The sequence below is a fragment of the Piliocolobus tephrosceles genome, chromosome 18 (assembly GCF_002776525.5).
Source record: "Piliocolobus tephrosceles isolate RC106 chromosome 18, ASM277652v3, whole genome shotgun sequence".
NCBI classification, from domain to species: Eukaryota; Metazoa; Chordata; class Mammalia; order Primates; family Cercopithecidae; genus Piliocolobus; species Piliocolobus tephrosceles.
Window position 1 is genome coordinate 21659235 of NC_045451.1, and position 16349 is coordinate 21675583.

The 16349-nt window shown below is 46.2% G+C and overlaps 1 long non-coding RNA gene across 1 annotated transcript; it reads left to right on the plus strand.

Annotated features, from left to right (window-relative positions):
• Positions 1-3784: 3784 nt before the first annotated feature.
• On the plus strand, positions 3785-12003 carry LOC111546840. The gene is made up of 3 exons (XR_002732939.2): positions 3785-3837; positions 6023-6173; positions 11860-12003. It is a non-coding gene; the product is annotated as an uncharacterized LOC111546840 (long non-coding RNA).
• Positions 12004-16349: the final 4346 nt, after the last annotated feature.

Genomic DNA, 16349 nt, shown 5'->3' on the forward strand with positions numbered 1-16349 from the left:
CCTGTAAAGCACAAATAATATACTATCTTAATTTGAGGTGTGGTTTATTTTGTATTAAATCTATTTAGGGTTAGAACTGGGAACGTGAAAAGAACCAAAGTTGAGTGATGCAAAGTCCAGCCTTCTGAATGGAAGACAGAGTTTCAAGAGTCGCTTGGGAGCTGGACAGCTCTTCCTCTTCCCCCTGCTACATACAAGGAAAAATATACCCAGCAAGTGGGCAGGGCACTTCCCAAGGCTAATTTACCGGAGCCTTTTGTAATGCAATTCAGGTTACTGACTCTATTAGCAACGTGTTGTCCCACTGTTGTGCCTGCAGGAAGGACATCTCTTGCAGGCCAGGGGAGATTAATGGCAGAGATTAACCGTCATGGTGCCAGAGGACCAGTTTATTTTCAGATGTCCAAGGCTGACAAAGGAAAATCAGAAGGAGAAAAGAAAAGTGAGCTGCTACTTTGAGTCAAGACCATCCCCATTTCTTTTCTCCATGCCTCCATCCTCAGGGCTCAGGGCTCTCCCCTCCACCCCCACACAACAGGGTGGGTAGGAGAGAGCCTAGCTGTGACTTCTGTGCACCTGGATGGGGCCCATAGATTTTCACGACACGAATGGAGGCTGGGGTGCGGGAGAATCGGACAGACCAGGGAGAGGGGATGCTGAGGCCTGAAGGAGAGAAGAGACTAAGGTTCCGCACGGTGTGGGGAGAGGGAGATGGAGGCAATGGGAGGAAAGAGACGTCCCCAGGAGGGAACACTGTACAGCCACAGAGTGTGCTGCTCTGATCTCCCTTCAAGACAACCTGCCGCACGGAGAGAAACCGGTGTACAGCGTTCTGCATATTCTGATCCGTTTCAGCCCTCACACTGAGCCCCCAGCACCCCCACTGCACTCCTCAAGCTGCTTCCAGCCCATCACTGAGCAGAGTGAATGCTCCTTTGCCTTGAAGATCCCCATCTGCTGGGCTTCCCTGAGATTCCTCCTCTCCATGCTACTTTCCTCCCCTTGATCCTCCCACAGGTATCAGGTCTGAGCTGTACTCTGAAGGCTTTCTCTTTACCTTTCACAGATGTGTCCCCCAGTCAATAAATCTCGTGTGTATCTAATTCCATCTTAGTGTCTCCTTCTTAAAAAGCAGACTGACCCAAACTGACACTGCCCCTCTGGGATGTCCATGGAAACCTCTACACAGGGATGTCCTAGTTTAGGTAAAAGGAGTCCTTTCCCTTCTGCCCATTTATAATCTCCGCTGTCCCACCATGCAAAATACAGAGATCCCTTTCACTTCTCCAGCATCTGAGTATGAACATTTCCCAGGGGTATTAAAAACATCCCAGCGCCTGTAATCCCAGCACTTTGGGAGGCCGAGACGGGCGGATCACGAGGTCAGGAGATCGAGACCATCCTGGCTAACACCGTGAAACCCCGTCTCTACTAAAAAATACAAAAAAAAATACTAGCCGGGCGAGGTGGCGGGCGCCTGTAGTCCCAGCTACTCGGGAGGCTGAGGCAGGAGAATGGCGTAAACCTGGGAGGCGGATCTTGCAGTGAGCTGAGATCCGGCCACTGCACTCCAGCCTGGGCGACAGAGCGAGACTCCATCTCAAACAAAACAAAACAAAACAAAACAAAATCCCAGCTGCCAAACAAGAACAATGTGAAATATTGGCATTGGCCTTCTTCAGTCAAGATACTACAAGCCCATGATTGGTTCCATCTTAAGTATATTGTGGCTAATGGACAAACTATGGTGTTTTGTCCATGTCGTCATGCTCTTGTTTCACATCTGTCAAAGACCAGGGGGGCAGAAGTGATGGCAAGTTTCATTCAAACATTTCCCAGAGTGGCCATGAGAAGACTCCTCACAGAACTCCAGCTCCAGGGAAGTCAGTTGACTCAGGAGCCCCATTTCCTGCCCTCTGAAATCCATTGGCACAAATGTGCATGATTCCATCACCACGAGCTGCTCTCAGCCAACTGCTGAATGTGACTGGGAAACTGAGGCAGATCTGCTCCTGGGAGACTCAGGAAACCTCTGATGGCCAGCCTTGACTCGCAAATTCCCTGGTGGCCTTGCTGAAACTTCCTGAGGGTGCACGGCAGCCTAGGATGCTTCCACCCTCTCTCCTTCATGCAGCCTCGCACTCACACTGCCACCTGACCGGTCCCAGCCTTCCTCAGCACCGCCACCCCACCTTCGCTTTCTCTCATCCTTGATTCCTCTAATAAAATCTTTGCATGCCAAGTCTCTGCATGTGTAAGCTCATCGTGGACCTGTTTCTTGGAGAACCTACCCAAACACGGGTCCCTTCTTCCACCATAAACTACCCCCTGCCCTGGCTGTCAAAGACTGCAGCCCTAAGGTGGATCCCATGGGCACAAAGCTGTTGCCCTGACAGAGCTGAGCCTTCCTTCACCTGGACCCCATTACACTGTCACCCAGACATTCATGGTGGGGCTCCATGGCCCAGCACTCCATGTCTCAGTCAGAAATGCAAGGATGCCATCATGGAGGATGCAAGTCAACAGAAAGATTTGCATTAAAAAATAGAGTTGAACACTTTTTTCTCTTTTTTAAGACAGGATCTCACTTTGTCACCCAGGCTGGAGTGCAGTGGCGAGATCTCAGCTCACTACAGCCTTGGCCTCCTGGGCTTAAGTGATCCTCCCACCTCAGCCTCCTGAGTAGCTGGGACTACAAGCACACACCACCACACCTGGCTAAATGTTATTTTTGTAGAAATTGGGAGGCCAAGGTGGGCAGATCACGAGGTCAGGAGTTTGAGACCAGACTGGTCAACATGGTGAAACCCCGTCCCTACTAAAAATACAAAAATTAGCCGGACGTGGTGGCAGGTGCCTGTAATCCTAGCTACTCAGGAGGCTGAGGCAGGAGAATTGCTTGAACCCAGGAGGCGGAGGTTGCAGTGAGCCAAGGTCATGCCACTGCACTCCAGCCTGAGTGACAGAGCAAGACTCTGTCTCAAACACAAAAAAAAAAAAAAAAAAGAGAGAGAGAAAGAAAGAAATGGGGGTCTTACTATGTTGCCCAGGCTGGTCTCGAACTCCTGGGCTCAAACATTCTGCCCACTTCAATCTCCCAAAGTGCTGGGGCTACAGACATGAGCCACTGTGCCTGGCAAAGCTGTACGTTTTCTAACAGAAAGTAAGTCTGTTTTGACAATGAGACCCAGCCTTGCTATTTTGATTACATAGCAGACATTTTCTGTACATTAAATGACTGAAACTGGAGGGCAGGGTGGGGTGAGCCCACATGTTCAAGCATGTAGTTTAAAAAGTATAGATTTTAAAATTATGTTATAAACAAGAATTGAAATTAATGATATTTCAGGCTTTCTAACCTTTTCTGAGTATACCAGGTGATTTGTTTTTTCTAAGACCAGCCGAGAGGGCACAAAAGAACCAGCGAGTAGGCAAGGGTAACAGCAAAACTGCACATTTATTTTGGTAACCTAAGGTGTGGGGAGAAGTCTGTGGGCCTCAGGCGAAGGAGGCCGGCAGAGTCCCCTGTGGGGCTCTCCGAGGGAGTTCCCACAGTCCCGACATCCGGACAGGAGTGGGGCTGTGAGAAGGGCACCCTGGCCGACAGCGGCTTTTCTAGGAGTGGGAGGGCAATAGGCGGGGCACGGGCTTGTCGAGGGGCGTTCCACAGGTGCGACCAGGTAAATCTTGGTCTCTTCAGATTGACGTCACCTGGCGCATGCCCAGTTGATCTGCACCTTCCCGGGCGCCGGCTGCGTTTTCACGCACACAGGAAGAGTTGGTGGTGAAGAAGAACCCGGAAGTGCACCATCTTGCCTCCGTTCCTCCAAACACCAGGTATGAAAACAGGCTTCCAAAGTAACTGTTATAATTAAGAATCACTTGGTAAGTCTTGGTAAGGCTTTTTGGTGTACTTCCTAGAGAGTAAGAGAAATGAGTGGTTCGAATGACTGAGTAACAAATCCTTCCGCAAGTCAAACGGTTTCTAGTTCCTTGCCTTGAGCAAAATTGAAAGAGTACTTAATTGAGCTGTCAACTGATAGACGGAAAATATGATTTTTGGCAGATACTTTAGAAGCAGCTTAGAGAATTGAGTGTTACTAACATAAATTTTTCTCTTTCCTCCTACTTATTTATGTAAGCCAATGTTTCCCAGCACCTGAATCTATAAAATTAAGGATAAAAATAAAATTGTTCCTAACTCTGTCTCATTCATTCCCATATACATGAGCTTATTGGAAAACACAAACGCTTTCATCTAGCTCATTGAGAAATTCATTTCAAATGCAATTTTACTTTTCCTATTTAAAAATTATATTCATGTTTAATAACTTGTGGTATTTTTATGTTACGCTGATTAATGGGTATGACTAGTGACATTCATGATAACCAAGAAGAAATATTTTAACACTTAGGGCTTAAGGATGCAGAAAAAAAGTCTTATTTACAAAATTTTTCAATTTACGTAGATATTTTTGTGACAGAGAAGTAAAACAGAATGATCAACAGGCATTGGAGTATAAAAATACATTACATTAGAAAAATACATTAGGGAAAGGCAATGAAAATATGAGTTCAAGGAGAAAAAAAATAGTGTAAAATTTTAGACTACTATAAGGCTGGGCGCAGTGGCTCAAGCCTGTAATCCCAGCGCTTTGGGAGGCCGAGATGGGCGGATCACGAGGTCAGGAGATCAAGACCATCCTGGCTGACACGGTGAAACCCCGTCTCTACTAAAAAAATACAAAAAAACTAGCCGGGCGAAGTGGCGGGCGCCTGTAGTCCCAGCTACTCGGGAGGCTGAGGCAGGAGAATGGCGTGAACCCGGGAGGCGGAGCATGCAGTGAGCCGAGATCGCGCCACTGCACTCCAGCCTGGGCGACAGAGCGAGACTCCGTCTCAAAAAAAAATTTAAAAAAATTTTAAAAAATAGACTACTATAAAGGAGCTTGTTTATGTATCTTTTTTCTTTTATTTTTTGAGATGAAGTCTTGCTCAAGTAATCCACTTGCCTCGGCCTCCCAAAGTGCTAGGAGTACAGGCGTGAGCCACTGCACCCAGCTTGTTTATGTATTTTTAAATGGATAATAGATATCAAATCACTATGATGTTTAGATATCATTGGATATGTTTTTTAATAAATTTAAAATGGCCTTGTTTAAAAATGTTCATAGTTATGTATAATAGGTTGGAAATAATATTCCATGCAACTACTTTAAATTATTTAAGCTATGATGCCGGGGAACATGGCTTTTCATGATTTGCTGAGAGGGAATGCAAAATAAAAAGTCTGAAGGCCAGGCAGTTCAAGAGTTCTCAATCTTGGTTGCACATTAGAATCTCCTGGAGTGGCCTGTAATGCCAGCACTTTGGGAGGCTGAGGTAGGCAGATCACTTGAGGTCAGGAGTTTGAGACCAGCCTGGCCAACATGGCGAAAACCCGTCTCTACCAAAAATACAAAAAATTCTCTGGCCATAGTTGCAGGCACCTACAATCCCAGCTACTCGGGAGACTGAGGTAGGAGAATTGCTTGAACCTGGGAGGCAGAGGTTGCAGTGAGCCAAGATCACAACACTGCACTCCAGCCTGGGTGACAGAGTGAGACTCTCTCTGGAAGTAAATAAATAAATAAATAAATAAATAAATAAATAAATAAATAAATAAAGTACAAAAAAAAAGAGAGAGAGAGAGAGAATATCCTGGAGTGATTTTTCAAAAATATTTGGATTCCTGGGCTCCACTCCAGACCAAATAAATCAGAGTCTCTAGGAGAGGGACCCAAGCATTGGGATTATTTAAAAGTATTCAGGTATTTTTAATGTGTCTAGGCTTGAGAACCCCTGGGGGCCTAGAGAAATAAGGACTCCTCCAGGGTGGCTGAGAGCCTGGAACAATAAGGACCCTTCCAGGGAGGCTGAGAGTTATCTGGATCTTGTGGGAGGAGCAGGTAGCTGAGGTTCTGCCGCCCTGGGGCAAGAACAGTGAGCACTCCAAAACTTCTGATGCTTCTCTTGATTTTAGTGTCTGGTGAAGAGGAGCCGAGGTGTCCTGCCGGCTGTGTTCTAAAACTGCACATGGCCACTCCATGGCTCAGTTCTCAGGGTCCTAAAAGCCCCTTCCTGGGCTGCTCCTGCTTCTCCTGGTGCTGGGACCCCTCTTTCTCATGATCAAGGTGAGACACCCTTTGGCTAGACATGCAGAATGGGAGGCTGACCACCGGGTGGGGAAGGCGAGAAGAGAAGAATTTGGAGACAACAATATAGGGTGGAAGCGCACGCTCCCAACTCCTGTAGAGCATATGGAGGGGCCATGTCAGGGACTTTGATTATGTTGATTCCCACCCACTCTAAGTCCTTTGGGATGATTTCAACTTGTCTAGGCTCTATACAGCTCCCTAGAAACAGAGACACCCAATTTTCATGAATGACGGGTCGATAGCAGCTGGGCAGAAGCAGAAAGAAAACCAACAGGGAGCTAGGAGTCATGAGACTCATGGGCGCCAGGGGAGGCTCCCTCCTGGCTGGCTGTGTAACCCTGGGACTTTGTCACACAGATGGGCGGAAGGAAGTAGGTAGTAACCTCTGTTCCAGCTCTGTGATTACATTACATTACATTGGTGCAAAAGTAATTGCAGTTTTGCCATTGCTTTTAAATGGCAGTAACTGTAATTACTTTTGCACCAACCTAATATCTCAGTGGTCTCCTGCTTTGTTGGAGTTTGTAGACCTAGGAGATCACATCTTCTAGGTCTGTCTGGACTGTTTTTATGAAGCACGTGTTCTAACAGAAGTGTTAGCTTAACCCGGTCATGGTCACCAGCAGCTTACGTAGACATCTCTACGACCAACTGCCTGCACCTGGTTGACTCATTGGATTTACAAATCCTCACACGTCATTCTCCCCTGTCTCAAGCAATCAATATCCGACATCAAGCACTGAGATTTACCAGCCACACCTAATTCTGGGAAAGGCCAAATGAGAAAGGCGTGTCTCTCACACATGACGCCTCTCTTTATGTTCTGTACCTGGTGTGTTAGTTTCCTGTGCCTGCCCTAACAAAGCACCACCACAAACCAGGTGAGTCAAAACAACAGAAATTTATTCCCTCACTATTCCAGAAGGCAGCAGTCTGAAATCATTATCACCGAGCCATAACCAAGGTTTGGCAGGGCCATAGTGTCTCTGGAGGCTCCAGAGAGAATCTGTTCTTGCCTCCTTTGGTTTCTAGGAGCTGCAAGCATTCCTTGACTTGTGGACACATCATTCTAATCTCTGCCTCCATCTTCATATCACCCTCTTCTCCGTGTGTGTGTGTGTGTGTGTGTGTAAAATCTACCTCGGTCTTCTCTTTCAGGGATAAATGTGATTGCATTTAGGGCCCAGCTAATCCAGATAATCTCCCTCATTTCAGGATAATTAATGTAATCTCATCTGCAAATGTATTTTTTCCAAATGATGTAATATTTACAGGTTTCAGAGATTAGGACCTGATATATTTGAAAGCCATATTCAGTCTACCATAGCTGGTGAACCGATATCGGTTGGTTGTAATGAGCTTTCCATCAGTCACTGAAACATGCACTGTGTGGTCCCTGGTCACACCTTTCCCTTGAGGGTTTGACTTCTGGGTTCTAGTGCCACCTCTAACAACAATACTCAACTTGATGGCTTCTAAAACTCTAGGTGTCTGCCTGAGATAGGAATCTAGACCAAAACATTTCAAATCCTTGTCAGAGGGCAGTATGGATGGGGGAATAGGATGATGTGTTCCAGAACCTGGCCTGGGAAGCAATGCTGTGAGTCTACAGGGGAGTCAGAGAGACTCATTCATCAAATTACTGCTCTGTGCAGATGTGTCATTTTATGATAAGGGAGGCCTTGAATCCTAGGCGTCCTCCAGGGTACTCTGTAGTGGAGGAGGGACAACTTTCTAGGCCACAGGACAATTTTTTTTTTTTTTTTGAGATGGAGTCTTGCTCTGTCACCCAGGCCAGAGTGCAGTGGCATGATCTTGGCTCACTGTAACCTCCTTTTCCTGGGTTCCAGCGATTCTCCTGCCTCAGCCTCCTGAGTAGCTGGGATTACAGGCGGGTGCCACCATGCCCGGCTATTTTTTGTATTTTTAGTAGAGATGGGGTTTCACCATGTCGGGCAGGCTGGTCTCGAACTCCTGACCTCAGATGATCCACCCGCCTTGGCCTCCCAAAGTGCTGGGATTACAGGTGAGAGCCACCATGCCCAGCTTGACATTTTTTTTTTTTTTTTTTAGAGACAGGGTCTCACTCTGTTGCCCAGGCTGGCACGCAGTGGTGCAATCAAAGTTCACTGTGACCTCAAACTCCCAGGCTTAAGCAATCCTCCTGCCTCAGATTCCTGAGTCGCTGAGACTACGGGTGCAAGCCACCATGCCCAGCTAATTTTTAAAGTGTTTTTTAGAGACGGGGTCTCCTGTGTTGCTCAGGCAGAGGACAAGTCTTTTTTTTTAATTTTTAATTTTTATTTTACTTTTTGGGGTCCATGTGCAGGCTTGTTATATAGGTAAACATGTGCCATGGTGGTTTGCTGCACCTATCAACCCATTACCTCAGTATTAAGTCCAGCATGCGTCAACTACTTTTCCTAATGTTTTCCTACCTGCTCAGAGGCCCCAGTGTGCATTGTTCCACTCCCTGTGTCCATGTGTTCTCATTGTTCAGCTCCTACTTACAAGTGAGACCACGCAGTGTTTGGTTTTCTGTTCCTGTATTAGTTTGCTGAGGATAATGGCTTCCAGCTCCATCCATGTCCCTGCAAAGGACATGATCTTGTTCCTATTTATGGCTGCATAGTATTCCATGGTGTATATGTACCATATTTTCTTTATCCAGTCTATAACTGATGGGGCATTTGGGTTGATTCCATGTCTTTGCTATTGTGAATAGTACTGCAATGAACATATACGTGCATGTGTCTTTATAATAGAATGATTTATATTTCTTTTGGTATATACCCGGTAATGGGATTGCTGGGTAAAACTGTATTATTTCCGGTGCTAGGTCTTTGAGGACTCACCACACTGTCTTCCACAATGGTTGAACTAATTTACTTTCCCACCAACAGTGTAAAAGGGTGAGGAGAACTCTTAAAGGGGTCCAACTGGGCTGAACAATCTGTAGCCAAATCACCTAAACCTACCCCTTGAATGGTGGCAGGAGAAAGGGAAGAAGGGAACAAGGGGCAGCAGAGGGGAACATGAGCTCATGCCCCATTTTTGGATGCTGTTGGAAAAGAAAGCCGAATAGCAAGAGGGCGGGGATGTAAAATCTTGATAAAGGACCTCCATCTGCATGGTGCTTTTCATCAACAAATGGATCTGAGGTGCAATTAGTAAATGTGAAAGGATCTCTCAGGACAGCCACAAAATGGGTTGCTAAGTTTGGAAGTTTCTCTGAGTACCTCACACATGGAAAGTCCCATTAAATATTTGTTAATGCATTGGTGTTTCCACTTGGGAAAGAAGGGTTTCAGCCACGCACAGCATTTTTTTAGCTTTGGGTGGATGGTGGATTCTCGTTATTCTGTCCTGGCTTTTGCTGTACTAAGAACTCTTTAATTCGAATTTGGGTAGCTTCATATCGTATTTGGATTAACGTTGAACCAACACTGCCAACACTGTGGATAAAGCATTTTCTTTTGGGGTTTAAGAGCATCAGCTCTATCCATTTGTGGTGTTTAATCTATTCTGAATCAATTGTATAATTCAAATAAATGACTCAATGGTTTTCTTATTTACCAATCTTTTCACTTGTTTATTTTCTCAACTATTCTAAGCCATTCTGCATTATCTTAGTATCCACTTCTTGACTCGCTCTCTCTCTCTCTGTCTCACACACACACACACACACACACACACACACACACACACACGAGTGTGCTGTCCTTCATAATTTGGTACCAGCTGCAAAATGACTAATAGGCAATTATAGTTTCCTCTTGAGAGTCTATGGACTATCAAACAGTAGGAGTCCTCCGATTGGGTACAAGTGTTTGGTGATGATTGGAGTTCAAGAAAGCATCAACTTACTATAATCCTTCTGGAATGGAACCAAACCAGGGACTCTCCTGGCTGTGACAGCGAGTGTGGACAGTCAAAGTCTAGGCCTGGCTCTGCCACTAATTTCCTTCCCTGTCCAGGGACATGCTGCAAGTTGTTCTCCAGTGGCCGTGTCTGTGCTACCAGCTTGCAGCGGGTCCCTAGGCAGAGAAAGAGAAAGGAGAGTCCCTGGAGCTCTGTGCCTATCCTCCTCCCAGACTATTCTCACCCTAGCATCAGGCCCTAGATTTAATGCCATTTCTTGGGGATGCCTTTCCTGGCTCTGGGTCTAGTATAGATTCCCCTGCTACCTTCTTCCAGGCCCTGATCACCCATTACCCTATTCATATATTCAAGTACCTACTATATGCCAGGCAGTGAGCTAGATGCCAGGCATGCAGAATGAAAAAGACTGCCTGCCTTATGGAGCTTATGATAGGTGACAGGGAGGGGCTTGAGATAGGTAGCAATCCTGTACACAGTAAAGGTAGAATTCAGCCATAGGAAGTCACCAAAGGAGAAGAAAGGGGTATGATGAGAAAGTTCACCAAGGGCCATCATGGGGACTGAGCTCAGGCCCAGGTCCCAGCTAGAGAGGTGAAAGTCCTGTGATTGTTCCTGCCCAGGTACTTGCTTCAGGGCTCTGGCTCAGAACCTTTCATCCAACACAGTGTACTGATGCCTACTGGGTGCCCAGCTGTGTTGTGCCTCTTTCTTCAATCCCTGCTTTTGGCCAAATCTAGACTGTTTAGCCTGCGGTGGGCACAGGCCCTGACCTGTAGAGGTGGTCTGGCTTTGTTACAGAATTGGGCATTTCTGAGACTTTGACAGATTCCTTAACAAGGATCAGTATAAAGTACAACACGGTTGATTCCTGAGTGCAGGCGGTGATGAGTGACCAGCGAATCAACTACGAAGCAGGAACAGGAACCCAAGAAAAACAGAGGGTCTGCATAAACAGTGATGGGTTTCTAGTTTTTCTTTCAATGAGTATTAAAACAATGGTGTCCGGTGGCTGTGTCTATGCTATAGACTGTCCCCTGACCACAGCTAATAGAGTTAGAGTAAACACCTGACTACACTAGGCAAGAGTACACGGTCGTCAGGCTACAGTTGATGGGACCAGAGAGAGGGCCCATCCCAAAGGAGACCAATCAGAATGTTTCTCCAGGTAGCACCCATCCCAAGCTAGACCAATCAGAATGTTTCTCCAAAGTTTTCCAAATTGCAGCTAAGGAAAGAATCCAACAGCCAGGTGCCAGCCATATAGAGGACGCCACTGTGCAGCATGACACAGTAGGAAAGAAAGAAGTTGCTACAAAGAAAGAAGCACATACAGAATTCAGAGAGAGAGAGAGAGAGATTCCTGGTGCTTTTTTAATCCCTGATTCTAGCCCAGACACAGTGGCTCATGCCTGTAATTCCAGCACTTTGGGAGGCCAAGGCGGGCAGATCACTTGAAGTCAGGAGTTTGAGACCAGCCTGGCCAACATGATGAAACCCCTTCTCTACTAAAAGTACAAAAATTAGCTGGGCATTATAGCAGACACCTATAATCTCAGCTACTCAGGGGGCTGAGGCAGGAGAATCACTTGAACCCAGGAGGCAGAGGTTGCAGCGAGCTGAGATCGCACCAATGCACTCCAGCCTGGGTGGCAGGGCGAGACTCTGTCTCAAAATAAAATAAAATTAGATAAATCAATAAATCAATAACTCTGCTTCTAGTTGTTTCTGTGGCCCAGAAGGACCCCCTACCCTTACCATGACTTTGTTGTTAACTCCTTAGGGAAAAAATAAAAAAGAAATCCTTGCATTCTCGAAACCAGCTTGCGTTGGTTTATATCGCAGCATCTCCAAGAGCATCGATCTTCTGCTACACGGCAGGGCCAGGGCCAGGACCACATTCAGCTCCAGGCAATTGTACTGAGGACTCAGTGACACAAGTAAGCAGAACTTCTCCCACTTCAGCAATTATTATTTCAGAGAAATTATTTGAAGACATTATTTTGAAGAAACTAACATCACACAAATAGCCAATGTTGACCTTAATTATGTTATTATAAGATTAACTCAACATAATTTAGCAAATATTTCTTAAGCATCTAGAACATAATCCTGTTCTGGGAACCAGGGAGAAAGCAATGACCAAAAAGCACAAAAATCTCTATTCCTCATAGATATGGCTTGATCTGTGTCGCTGCCCAAATTTCATGTCGAATTGCTATCCCCAGTGTTGGAGGTGGGGCCTGGTGGGAGGTGATTGGATCATGGGGGCAGATTCCCCCTTGGTGCCGTTTTTGCCATAGTGAGTTCTCGCGAGATCTGGTCATTTGAAAGTGTGTGGCACCTCCCCCTTCTCTCTCTCTTTCTCCTGCTCCAGGCATGTGAAGTGCCTGCATCCCCTTTGCCTTCTGCCATGATTGGAAGCTTCCTGAGGCCTCTACAGAAGCAGAAGCCACTATGCTTCCTGTACAACTTGGCAGAGCCATGAGCCAATTAAACCTCTTTTCTTTATCAGTTACCCAGTCTCAGGTATTTCTTTAGAGCAGTGTGAGAATGGATTAATTCACCCATTCTAAGCCAACTGGTTTGCTATGGCTCCTGTAACTAAGTACCACAGATTGGGTGGCTTAAGCAACAGAAATTGCTTGTCTTGCAGTTGTAGAAGTTAGAAGTCTGAGATCAAAGTGTCCGTAGCATTGGTTCCTTCTGAAGGCTATGAGGGAAGGATCCATTCCCAGCCTCTCTCCTTGACTTATAGATGGGCGTTGTCTCCCTTTATCTTCCTATCATCTTCCCTCTGTGTCTGTGTCCACATTTTCTCCTCTAAGAACACCAGTTATATTGGATAAAAGCCCACACTAATGACCTCATTTGAATTTAATTGCCTCTTAAAGATCTGTGTTCCCTCAATGACCAATGTCCCCTTAAAAACTGTGTCCCCTCAAAAATCCGTATGCACCTCAGAACATGACCATATATGAAGACACAGTTCAGCCTACAACAACCTTCATTGTTTTAAACCACTGAGATTTGGGTGCTGCCTGTTTCCACAGAATAACCCAGACTACCCTGACTGACACAAAGAAGCAATCACAGGTAGATGCAAAAAGACAGTTTCTTCCAGTTGCATTTATGACCCTATTAAAAATGGCACCAGGGACTTTATTTTAAAGAAAGCTATGTGTGTCACAGCCATGAATAAATTAGCCCACAGCAGTATTCTTAGAGTGGAACAACATTATTTTTTTCAGTTTAGGAGGCTGAGGCCAGAGAAAATGAATGTCTCTTCCTGAGCAAACAGGAAGACGCTGGCCTGGGACGACTCCCAGTCAGGGGCGTTGCCTGGTGCCTTCCTGCCTCCCTGGGATCCAACATGGCGCCTGTCACCCAGGCCAACTTCCTCCCCTCAGGCTTCCCTGTGGGTGTCAGACTTGTCAGGAACCCCCAGAGCTGTCAGGCCTCCTTGTCTGCTATGAACTCGGGATGCCTCTTGCTCACCGAGGCATTATCCTTCAAGTGACAGGTTAATTCCTTAATCACCTGTTTGAGTTTTCCCTCTGCCTACCAGGCCTCACTTCCTATTTCCTTGTGGTTCCTTGTGGTTTACTTCTTCCCCTGGGCAGGTCCTTCAGACTCTGAGGAGGAAAATACCTTCTGTGTTAGTTTCTGCTGTAGCTGTAACAAATTATCACAAACCAACTTGGTGACTTAAAAGAAGTTTATTCTCCCTGGAGGCCAGAAGTTCCACATCAAGGTGTCAGCAAGGCCATGCCTCCTCTGTGAGCACTAGGGGAGAATCCTTCCTGCCACTCCCAGCTTCTGGTGGCAGCTCCAGCAAGTCCTTGGCTTTCCTCCATGCATCACCCTAAACTCCATCTCCATCTTCACATGGCTTCTCCGCTCCATCTCAAACCTCCCTCAGCTTTTCTCTTAAAAGGACACTTGTTAAGGCCGGGTGGGCAGATAACTCTTATAATCCCAGCACTTTGGGAGACCAAGGCAGGAGGATCCCTTGAGCCTAGGAGTTCAAGACCAGCCTGGGCAACATGGCAAGACCCCCATCTCTACTAACAATACAAAAATTAGTCATGGTGTGGTGGTGTGGGCCTATAATCCCAGCTACCCAGGAGGCTGAAGTAGAAGATCACCTGATCCCAGGAGATCGAGGCTGGAGTGAGCTGTGGTCATGCCACTGCCCTTCAGCCTAGACAACAGAGTAAGACCCTATCTCAAAAAAAAAAAAAAAAAAAAAAAAAAGACACTTGAGACACTTGGTTGTTGGATTTATGTGCACTTGGATGATCCAGGATGGTCTCATTTCAGGATCCTTAATTTACTTACATCTACAAAGATCCGTTTTCCAAATAAGGTCCCACCCACAGCTTCCAGGGATTAGGATGTGGGTATTTGCTTTGGGGTGGGTGCCACCATTCAACTCACTACAATCTCTGTGTGTAAGATTTTGCCCCTCTCTGCAAGGGAAAAATAACCTCAACAAACTAAATTGGTGAAACCAGGAAAATGAAACATAACAAGGTTAATAATACCACTAATAAAATAGCTACCATTCTCCTGGTGCATAGCTTCATGAAAACTTCCCAAGAACAAGTGTGGGATGTAAATAAAGTGTGTGTTTGGCCTGTTCATCCCTTTCCTCACAGGTTTATCTCCTTTTACACTCTGTATGGGAAAACTCATTGCTTTTCCTTCTTTTTTTTTTTGAGATGGAGTCTTGTTCTGTTGCCCAAGCTGGAATGCAGTGGCACGATCTCTGCTCAATGCAACCTCTGCCTCCCGAGTTCAAGCAATTCTCTGCCTCAGCCTCCCAATTGCTGGGATTACAGGTGCCCACCACCATGCCTGGCCAATTTTTGTATTTTTAGTAGACACAGTGCTTTACCATCTTGGTCAGGCTGGTCTTGAACTCCTGACCTTGTATTCCATCAGCTTCAGCCCCCAAAGTGCTGGGATTACAGGCGTGAGCCACTGCGCCCAGCCACTGCTTTTCCTTCTACACTCACTCATAATACTCTCTTTTGGCACCAGATGTGTATGGGTTTTTCCCACACCAGGTAATTTTCCAGTTCTCTGCAGACACCAACTGGGTGTCCTACAATTCAATTCTGACACTATCTGCCTGAAATCAGTGCAAACCCCACAGGTTAGGATCTCAGTCCCACAAAACAGCCCCCTCTTCAGACGCCATTGGCAAGTCCAAGATGTCACCTGTGCTTCTGACCCCAACCACCTCCTTGGGTTTGATAATTTTCTAGATTGTCTCACAGACTTCAGGGAAACAATTTGTTACTTGATTACCAGTTTATTACAAAAGCATACAACTCAACTCAGGAACGGCCAGATAGAAGAAACTCCTAGAGCAAGGTATAGGGGAGAAGGGGCATGCAGCTTCCATGCCCTCTGGGGTGCACCAATCTCCCAGCACCTCCACCTGTTCAGTAACCTGGAGGCTCTCTGAACTTTGTTCAGGGATTTTTAGGGAGCCTTCCTCACATAGACGTGAGCAATTATGAATTCAACTCCATCTCCAGCCCCTCACTCCTTCCCGGAGGATGGGGGCATGGGACTGAAAGTTCTATGCTTCTAATCATGGCATGGTCTTTCTGGTGACCAGCTGCCATCCAGGAGCCACCAGGAGGCACCTCATTAGAACAAAAGATGCTCTCATCACCCAGGAAACCTCAAGGATTAGAAGCTCTGTTTCAGAAAACCGGGTTAAAAACCAAGTAGTAGGCTGGGTGTGGTGGCTCACGCCTATTATCCCAGCACTTTGGGAGGCCAAGGCTGAAGGATCACCTGAGGTCAGGAGTTCAAGACCAGCCTGGTCAATATGGTGAAACCTCATCTCTACAAAAATACAAAAAGCAGCTGGGTATGATGGCAGGTGCCTGTAATCCTAGCTACTCAGGAGACTGAGGTGGGAGAATTGCTTGAACCTGGGAGGTGGAGGGTGCAGTGAGTCGAGATTGCGCCATTGCACTCCAGCCTGGGAGACAGAGCAAAACTCTGTCTCGAAAAAAAAAAAGTAGAACAAAAGATATACCTAGCACCCCAATTGCTCAGGAATTTACAGGGTTTAGGAACTCTATGCCAGGAACTAGAGACAGAGACCAAAAATATATATATATAATTTTGTTATGTCACACCCCCTTCTACTTCCACCATCTCCCCATAACCCAGGATCCTCATATTTATCAACTAATTCTGTCTAAGTTCCTAGGTAGTTAATAAGTAGTTTTTCCACAGACATTTGCA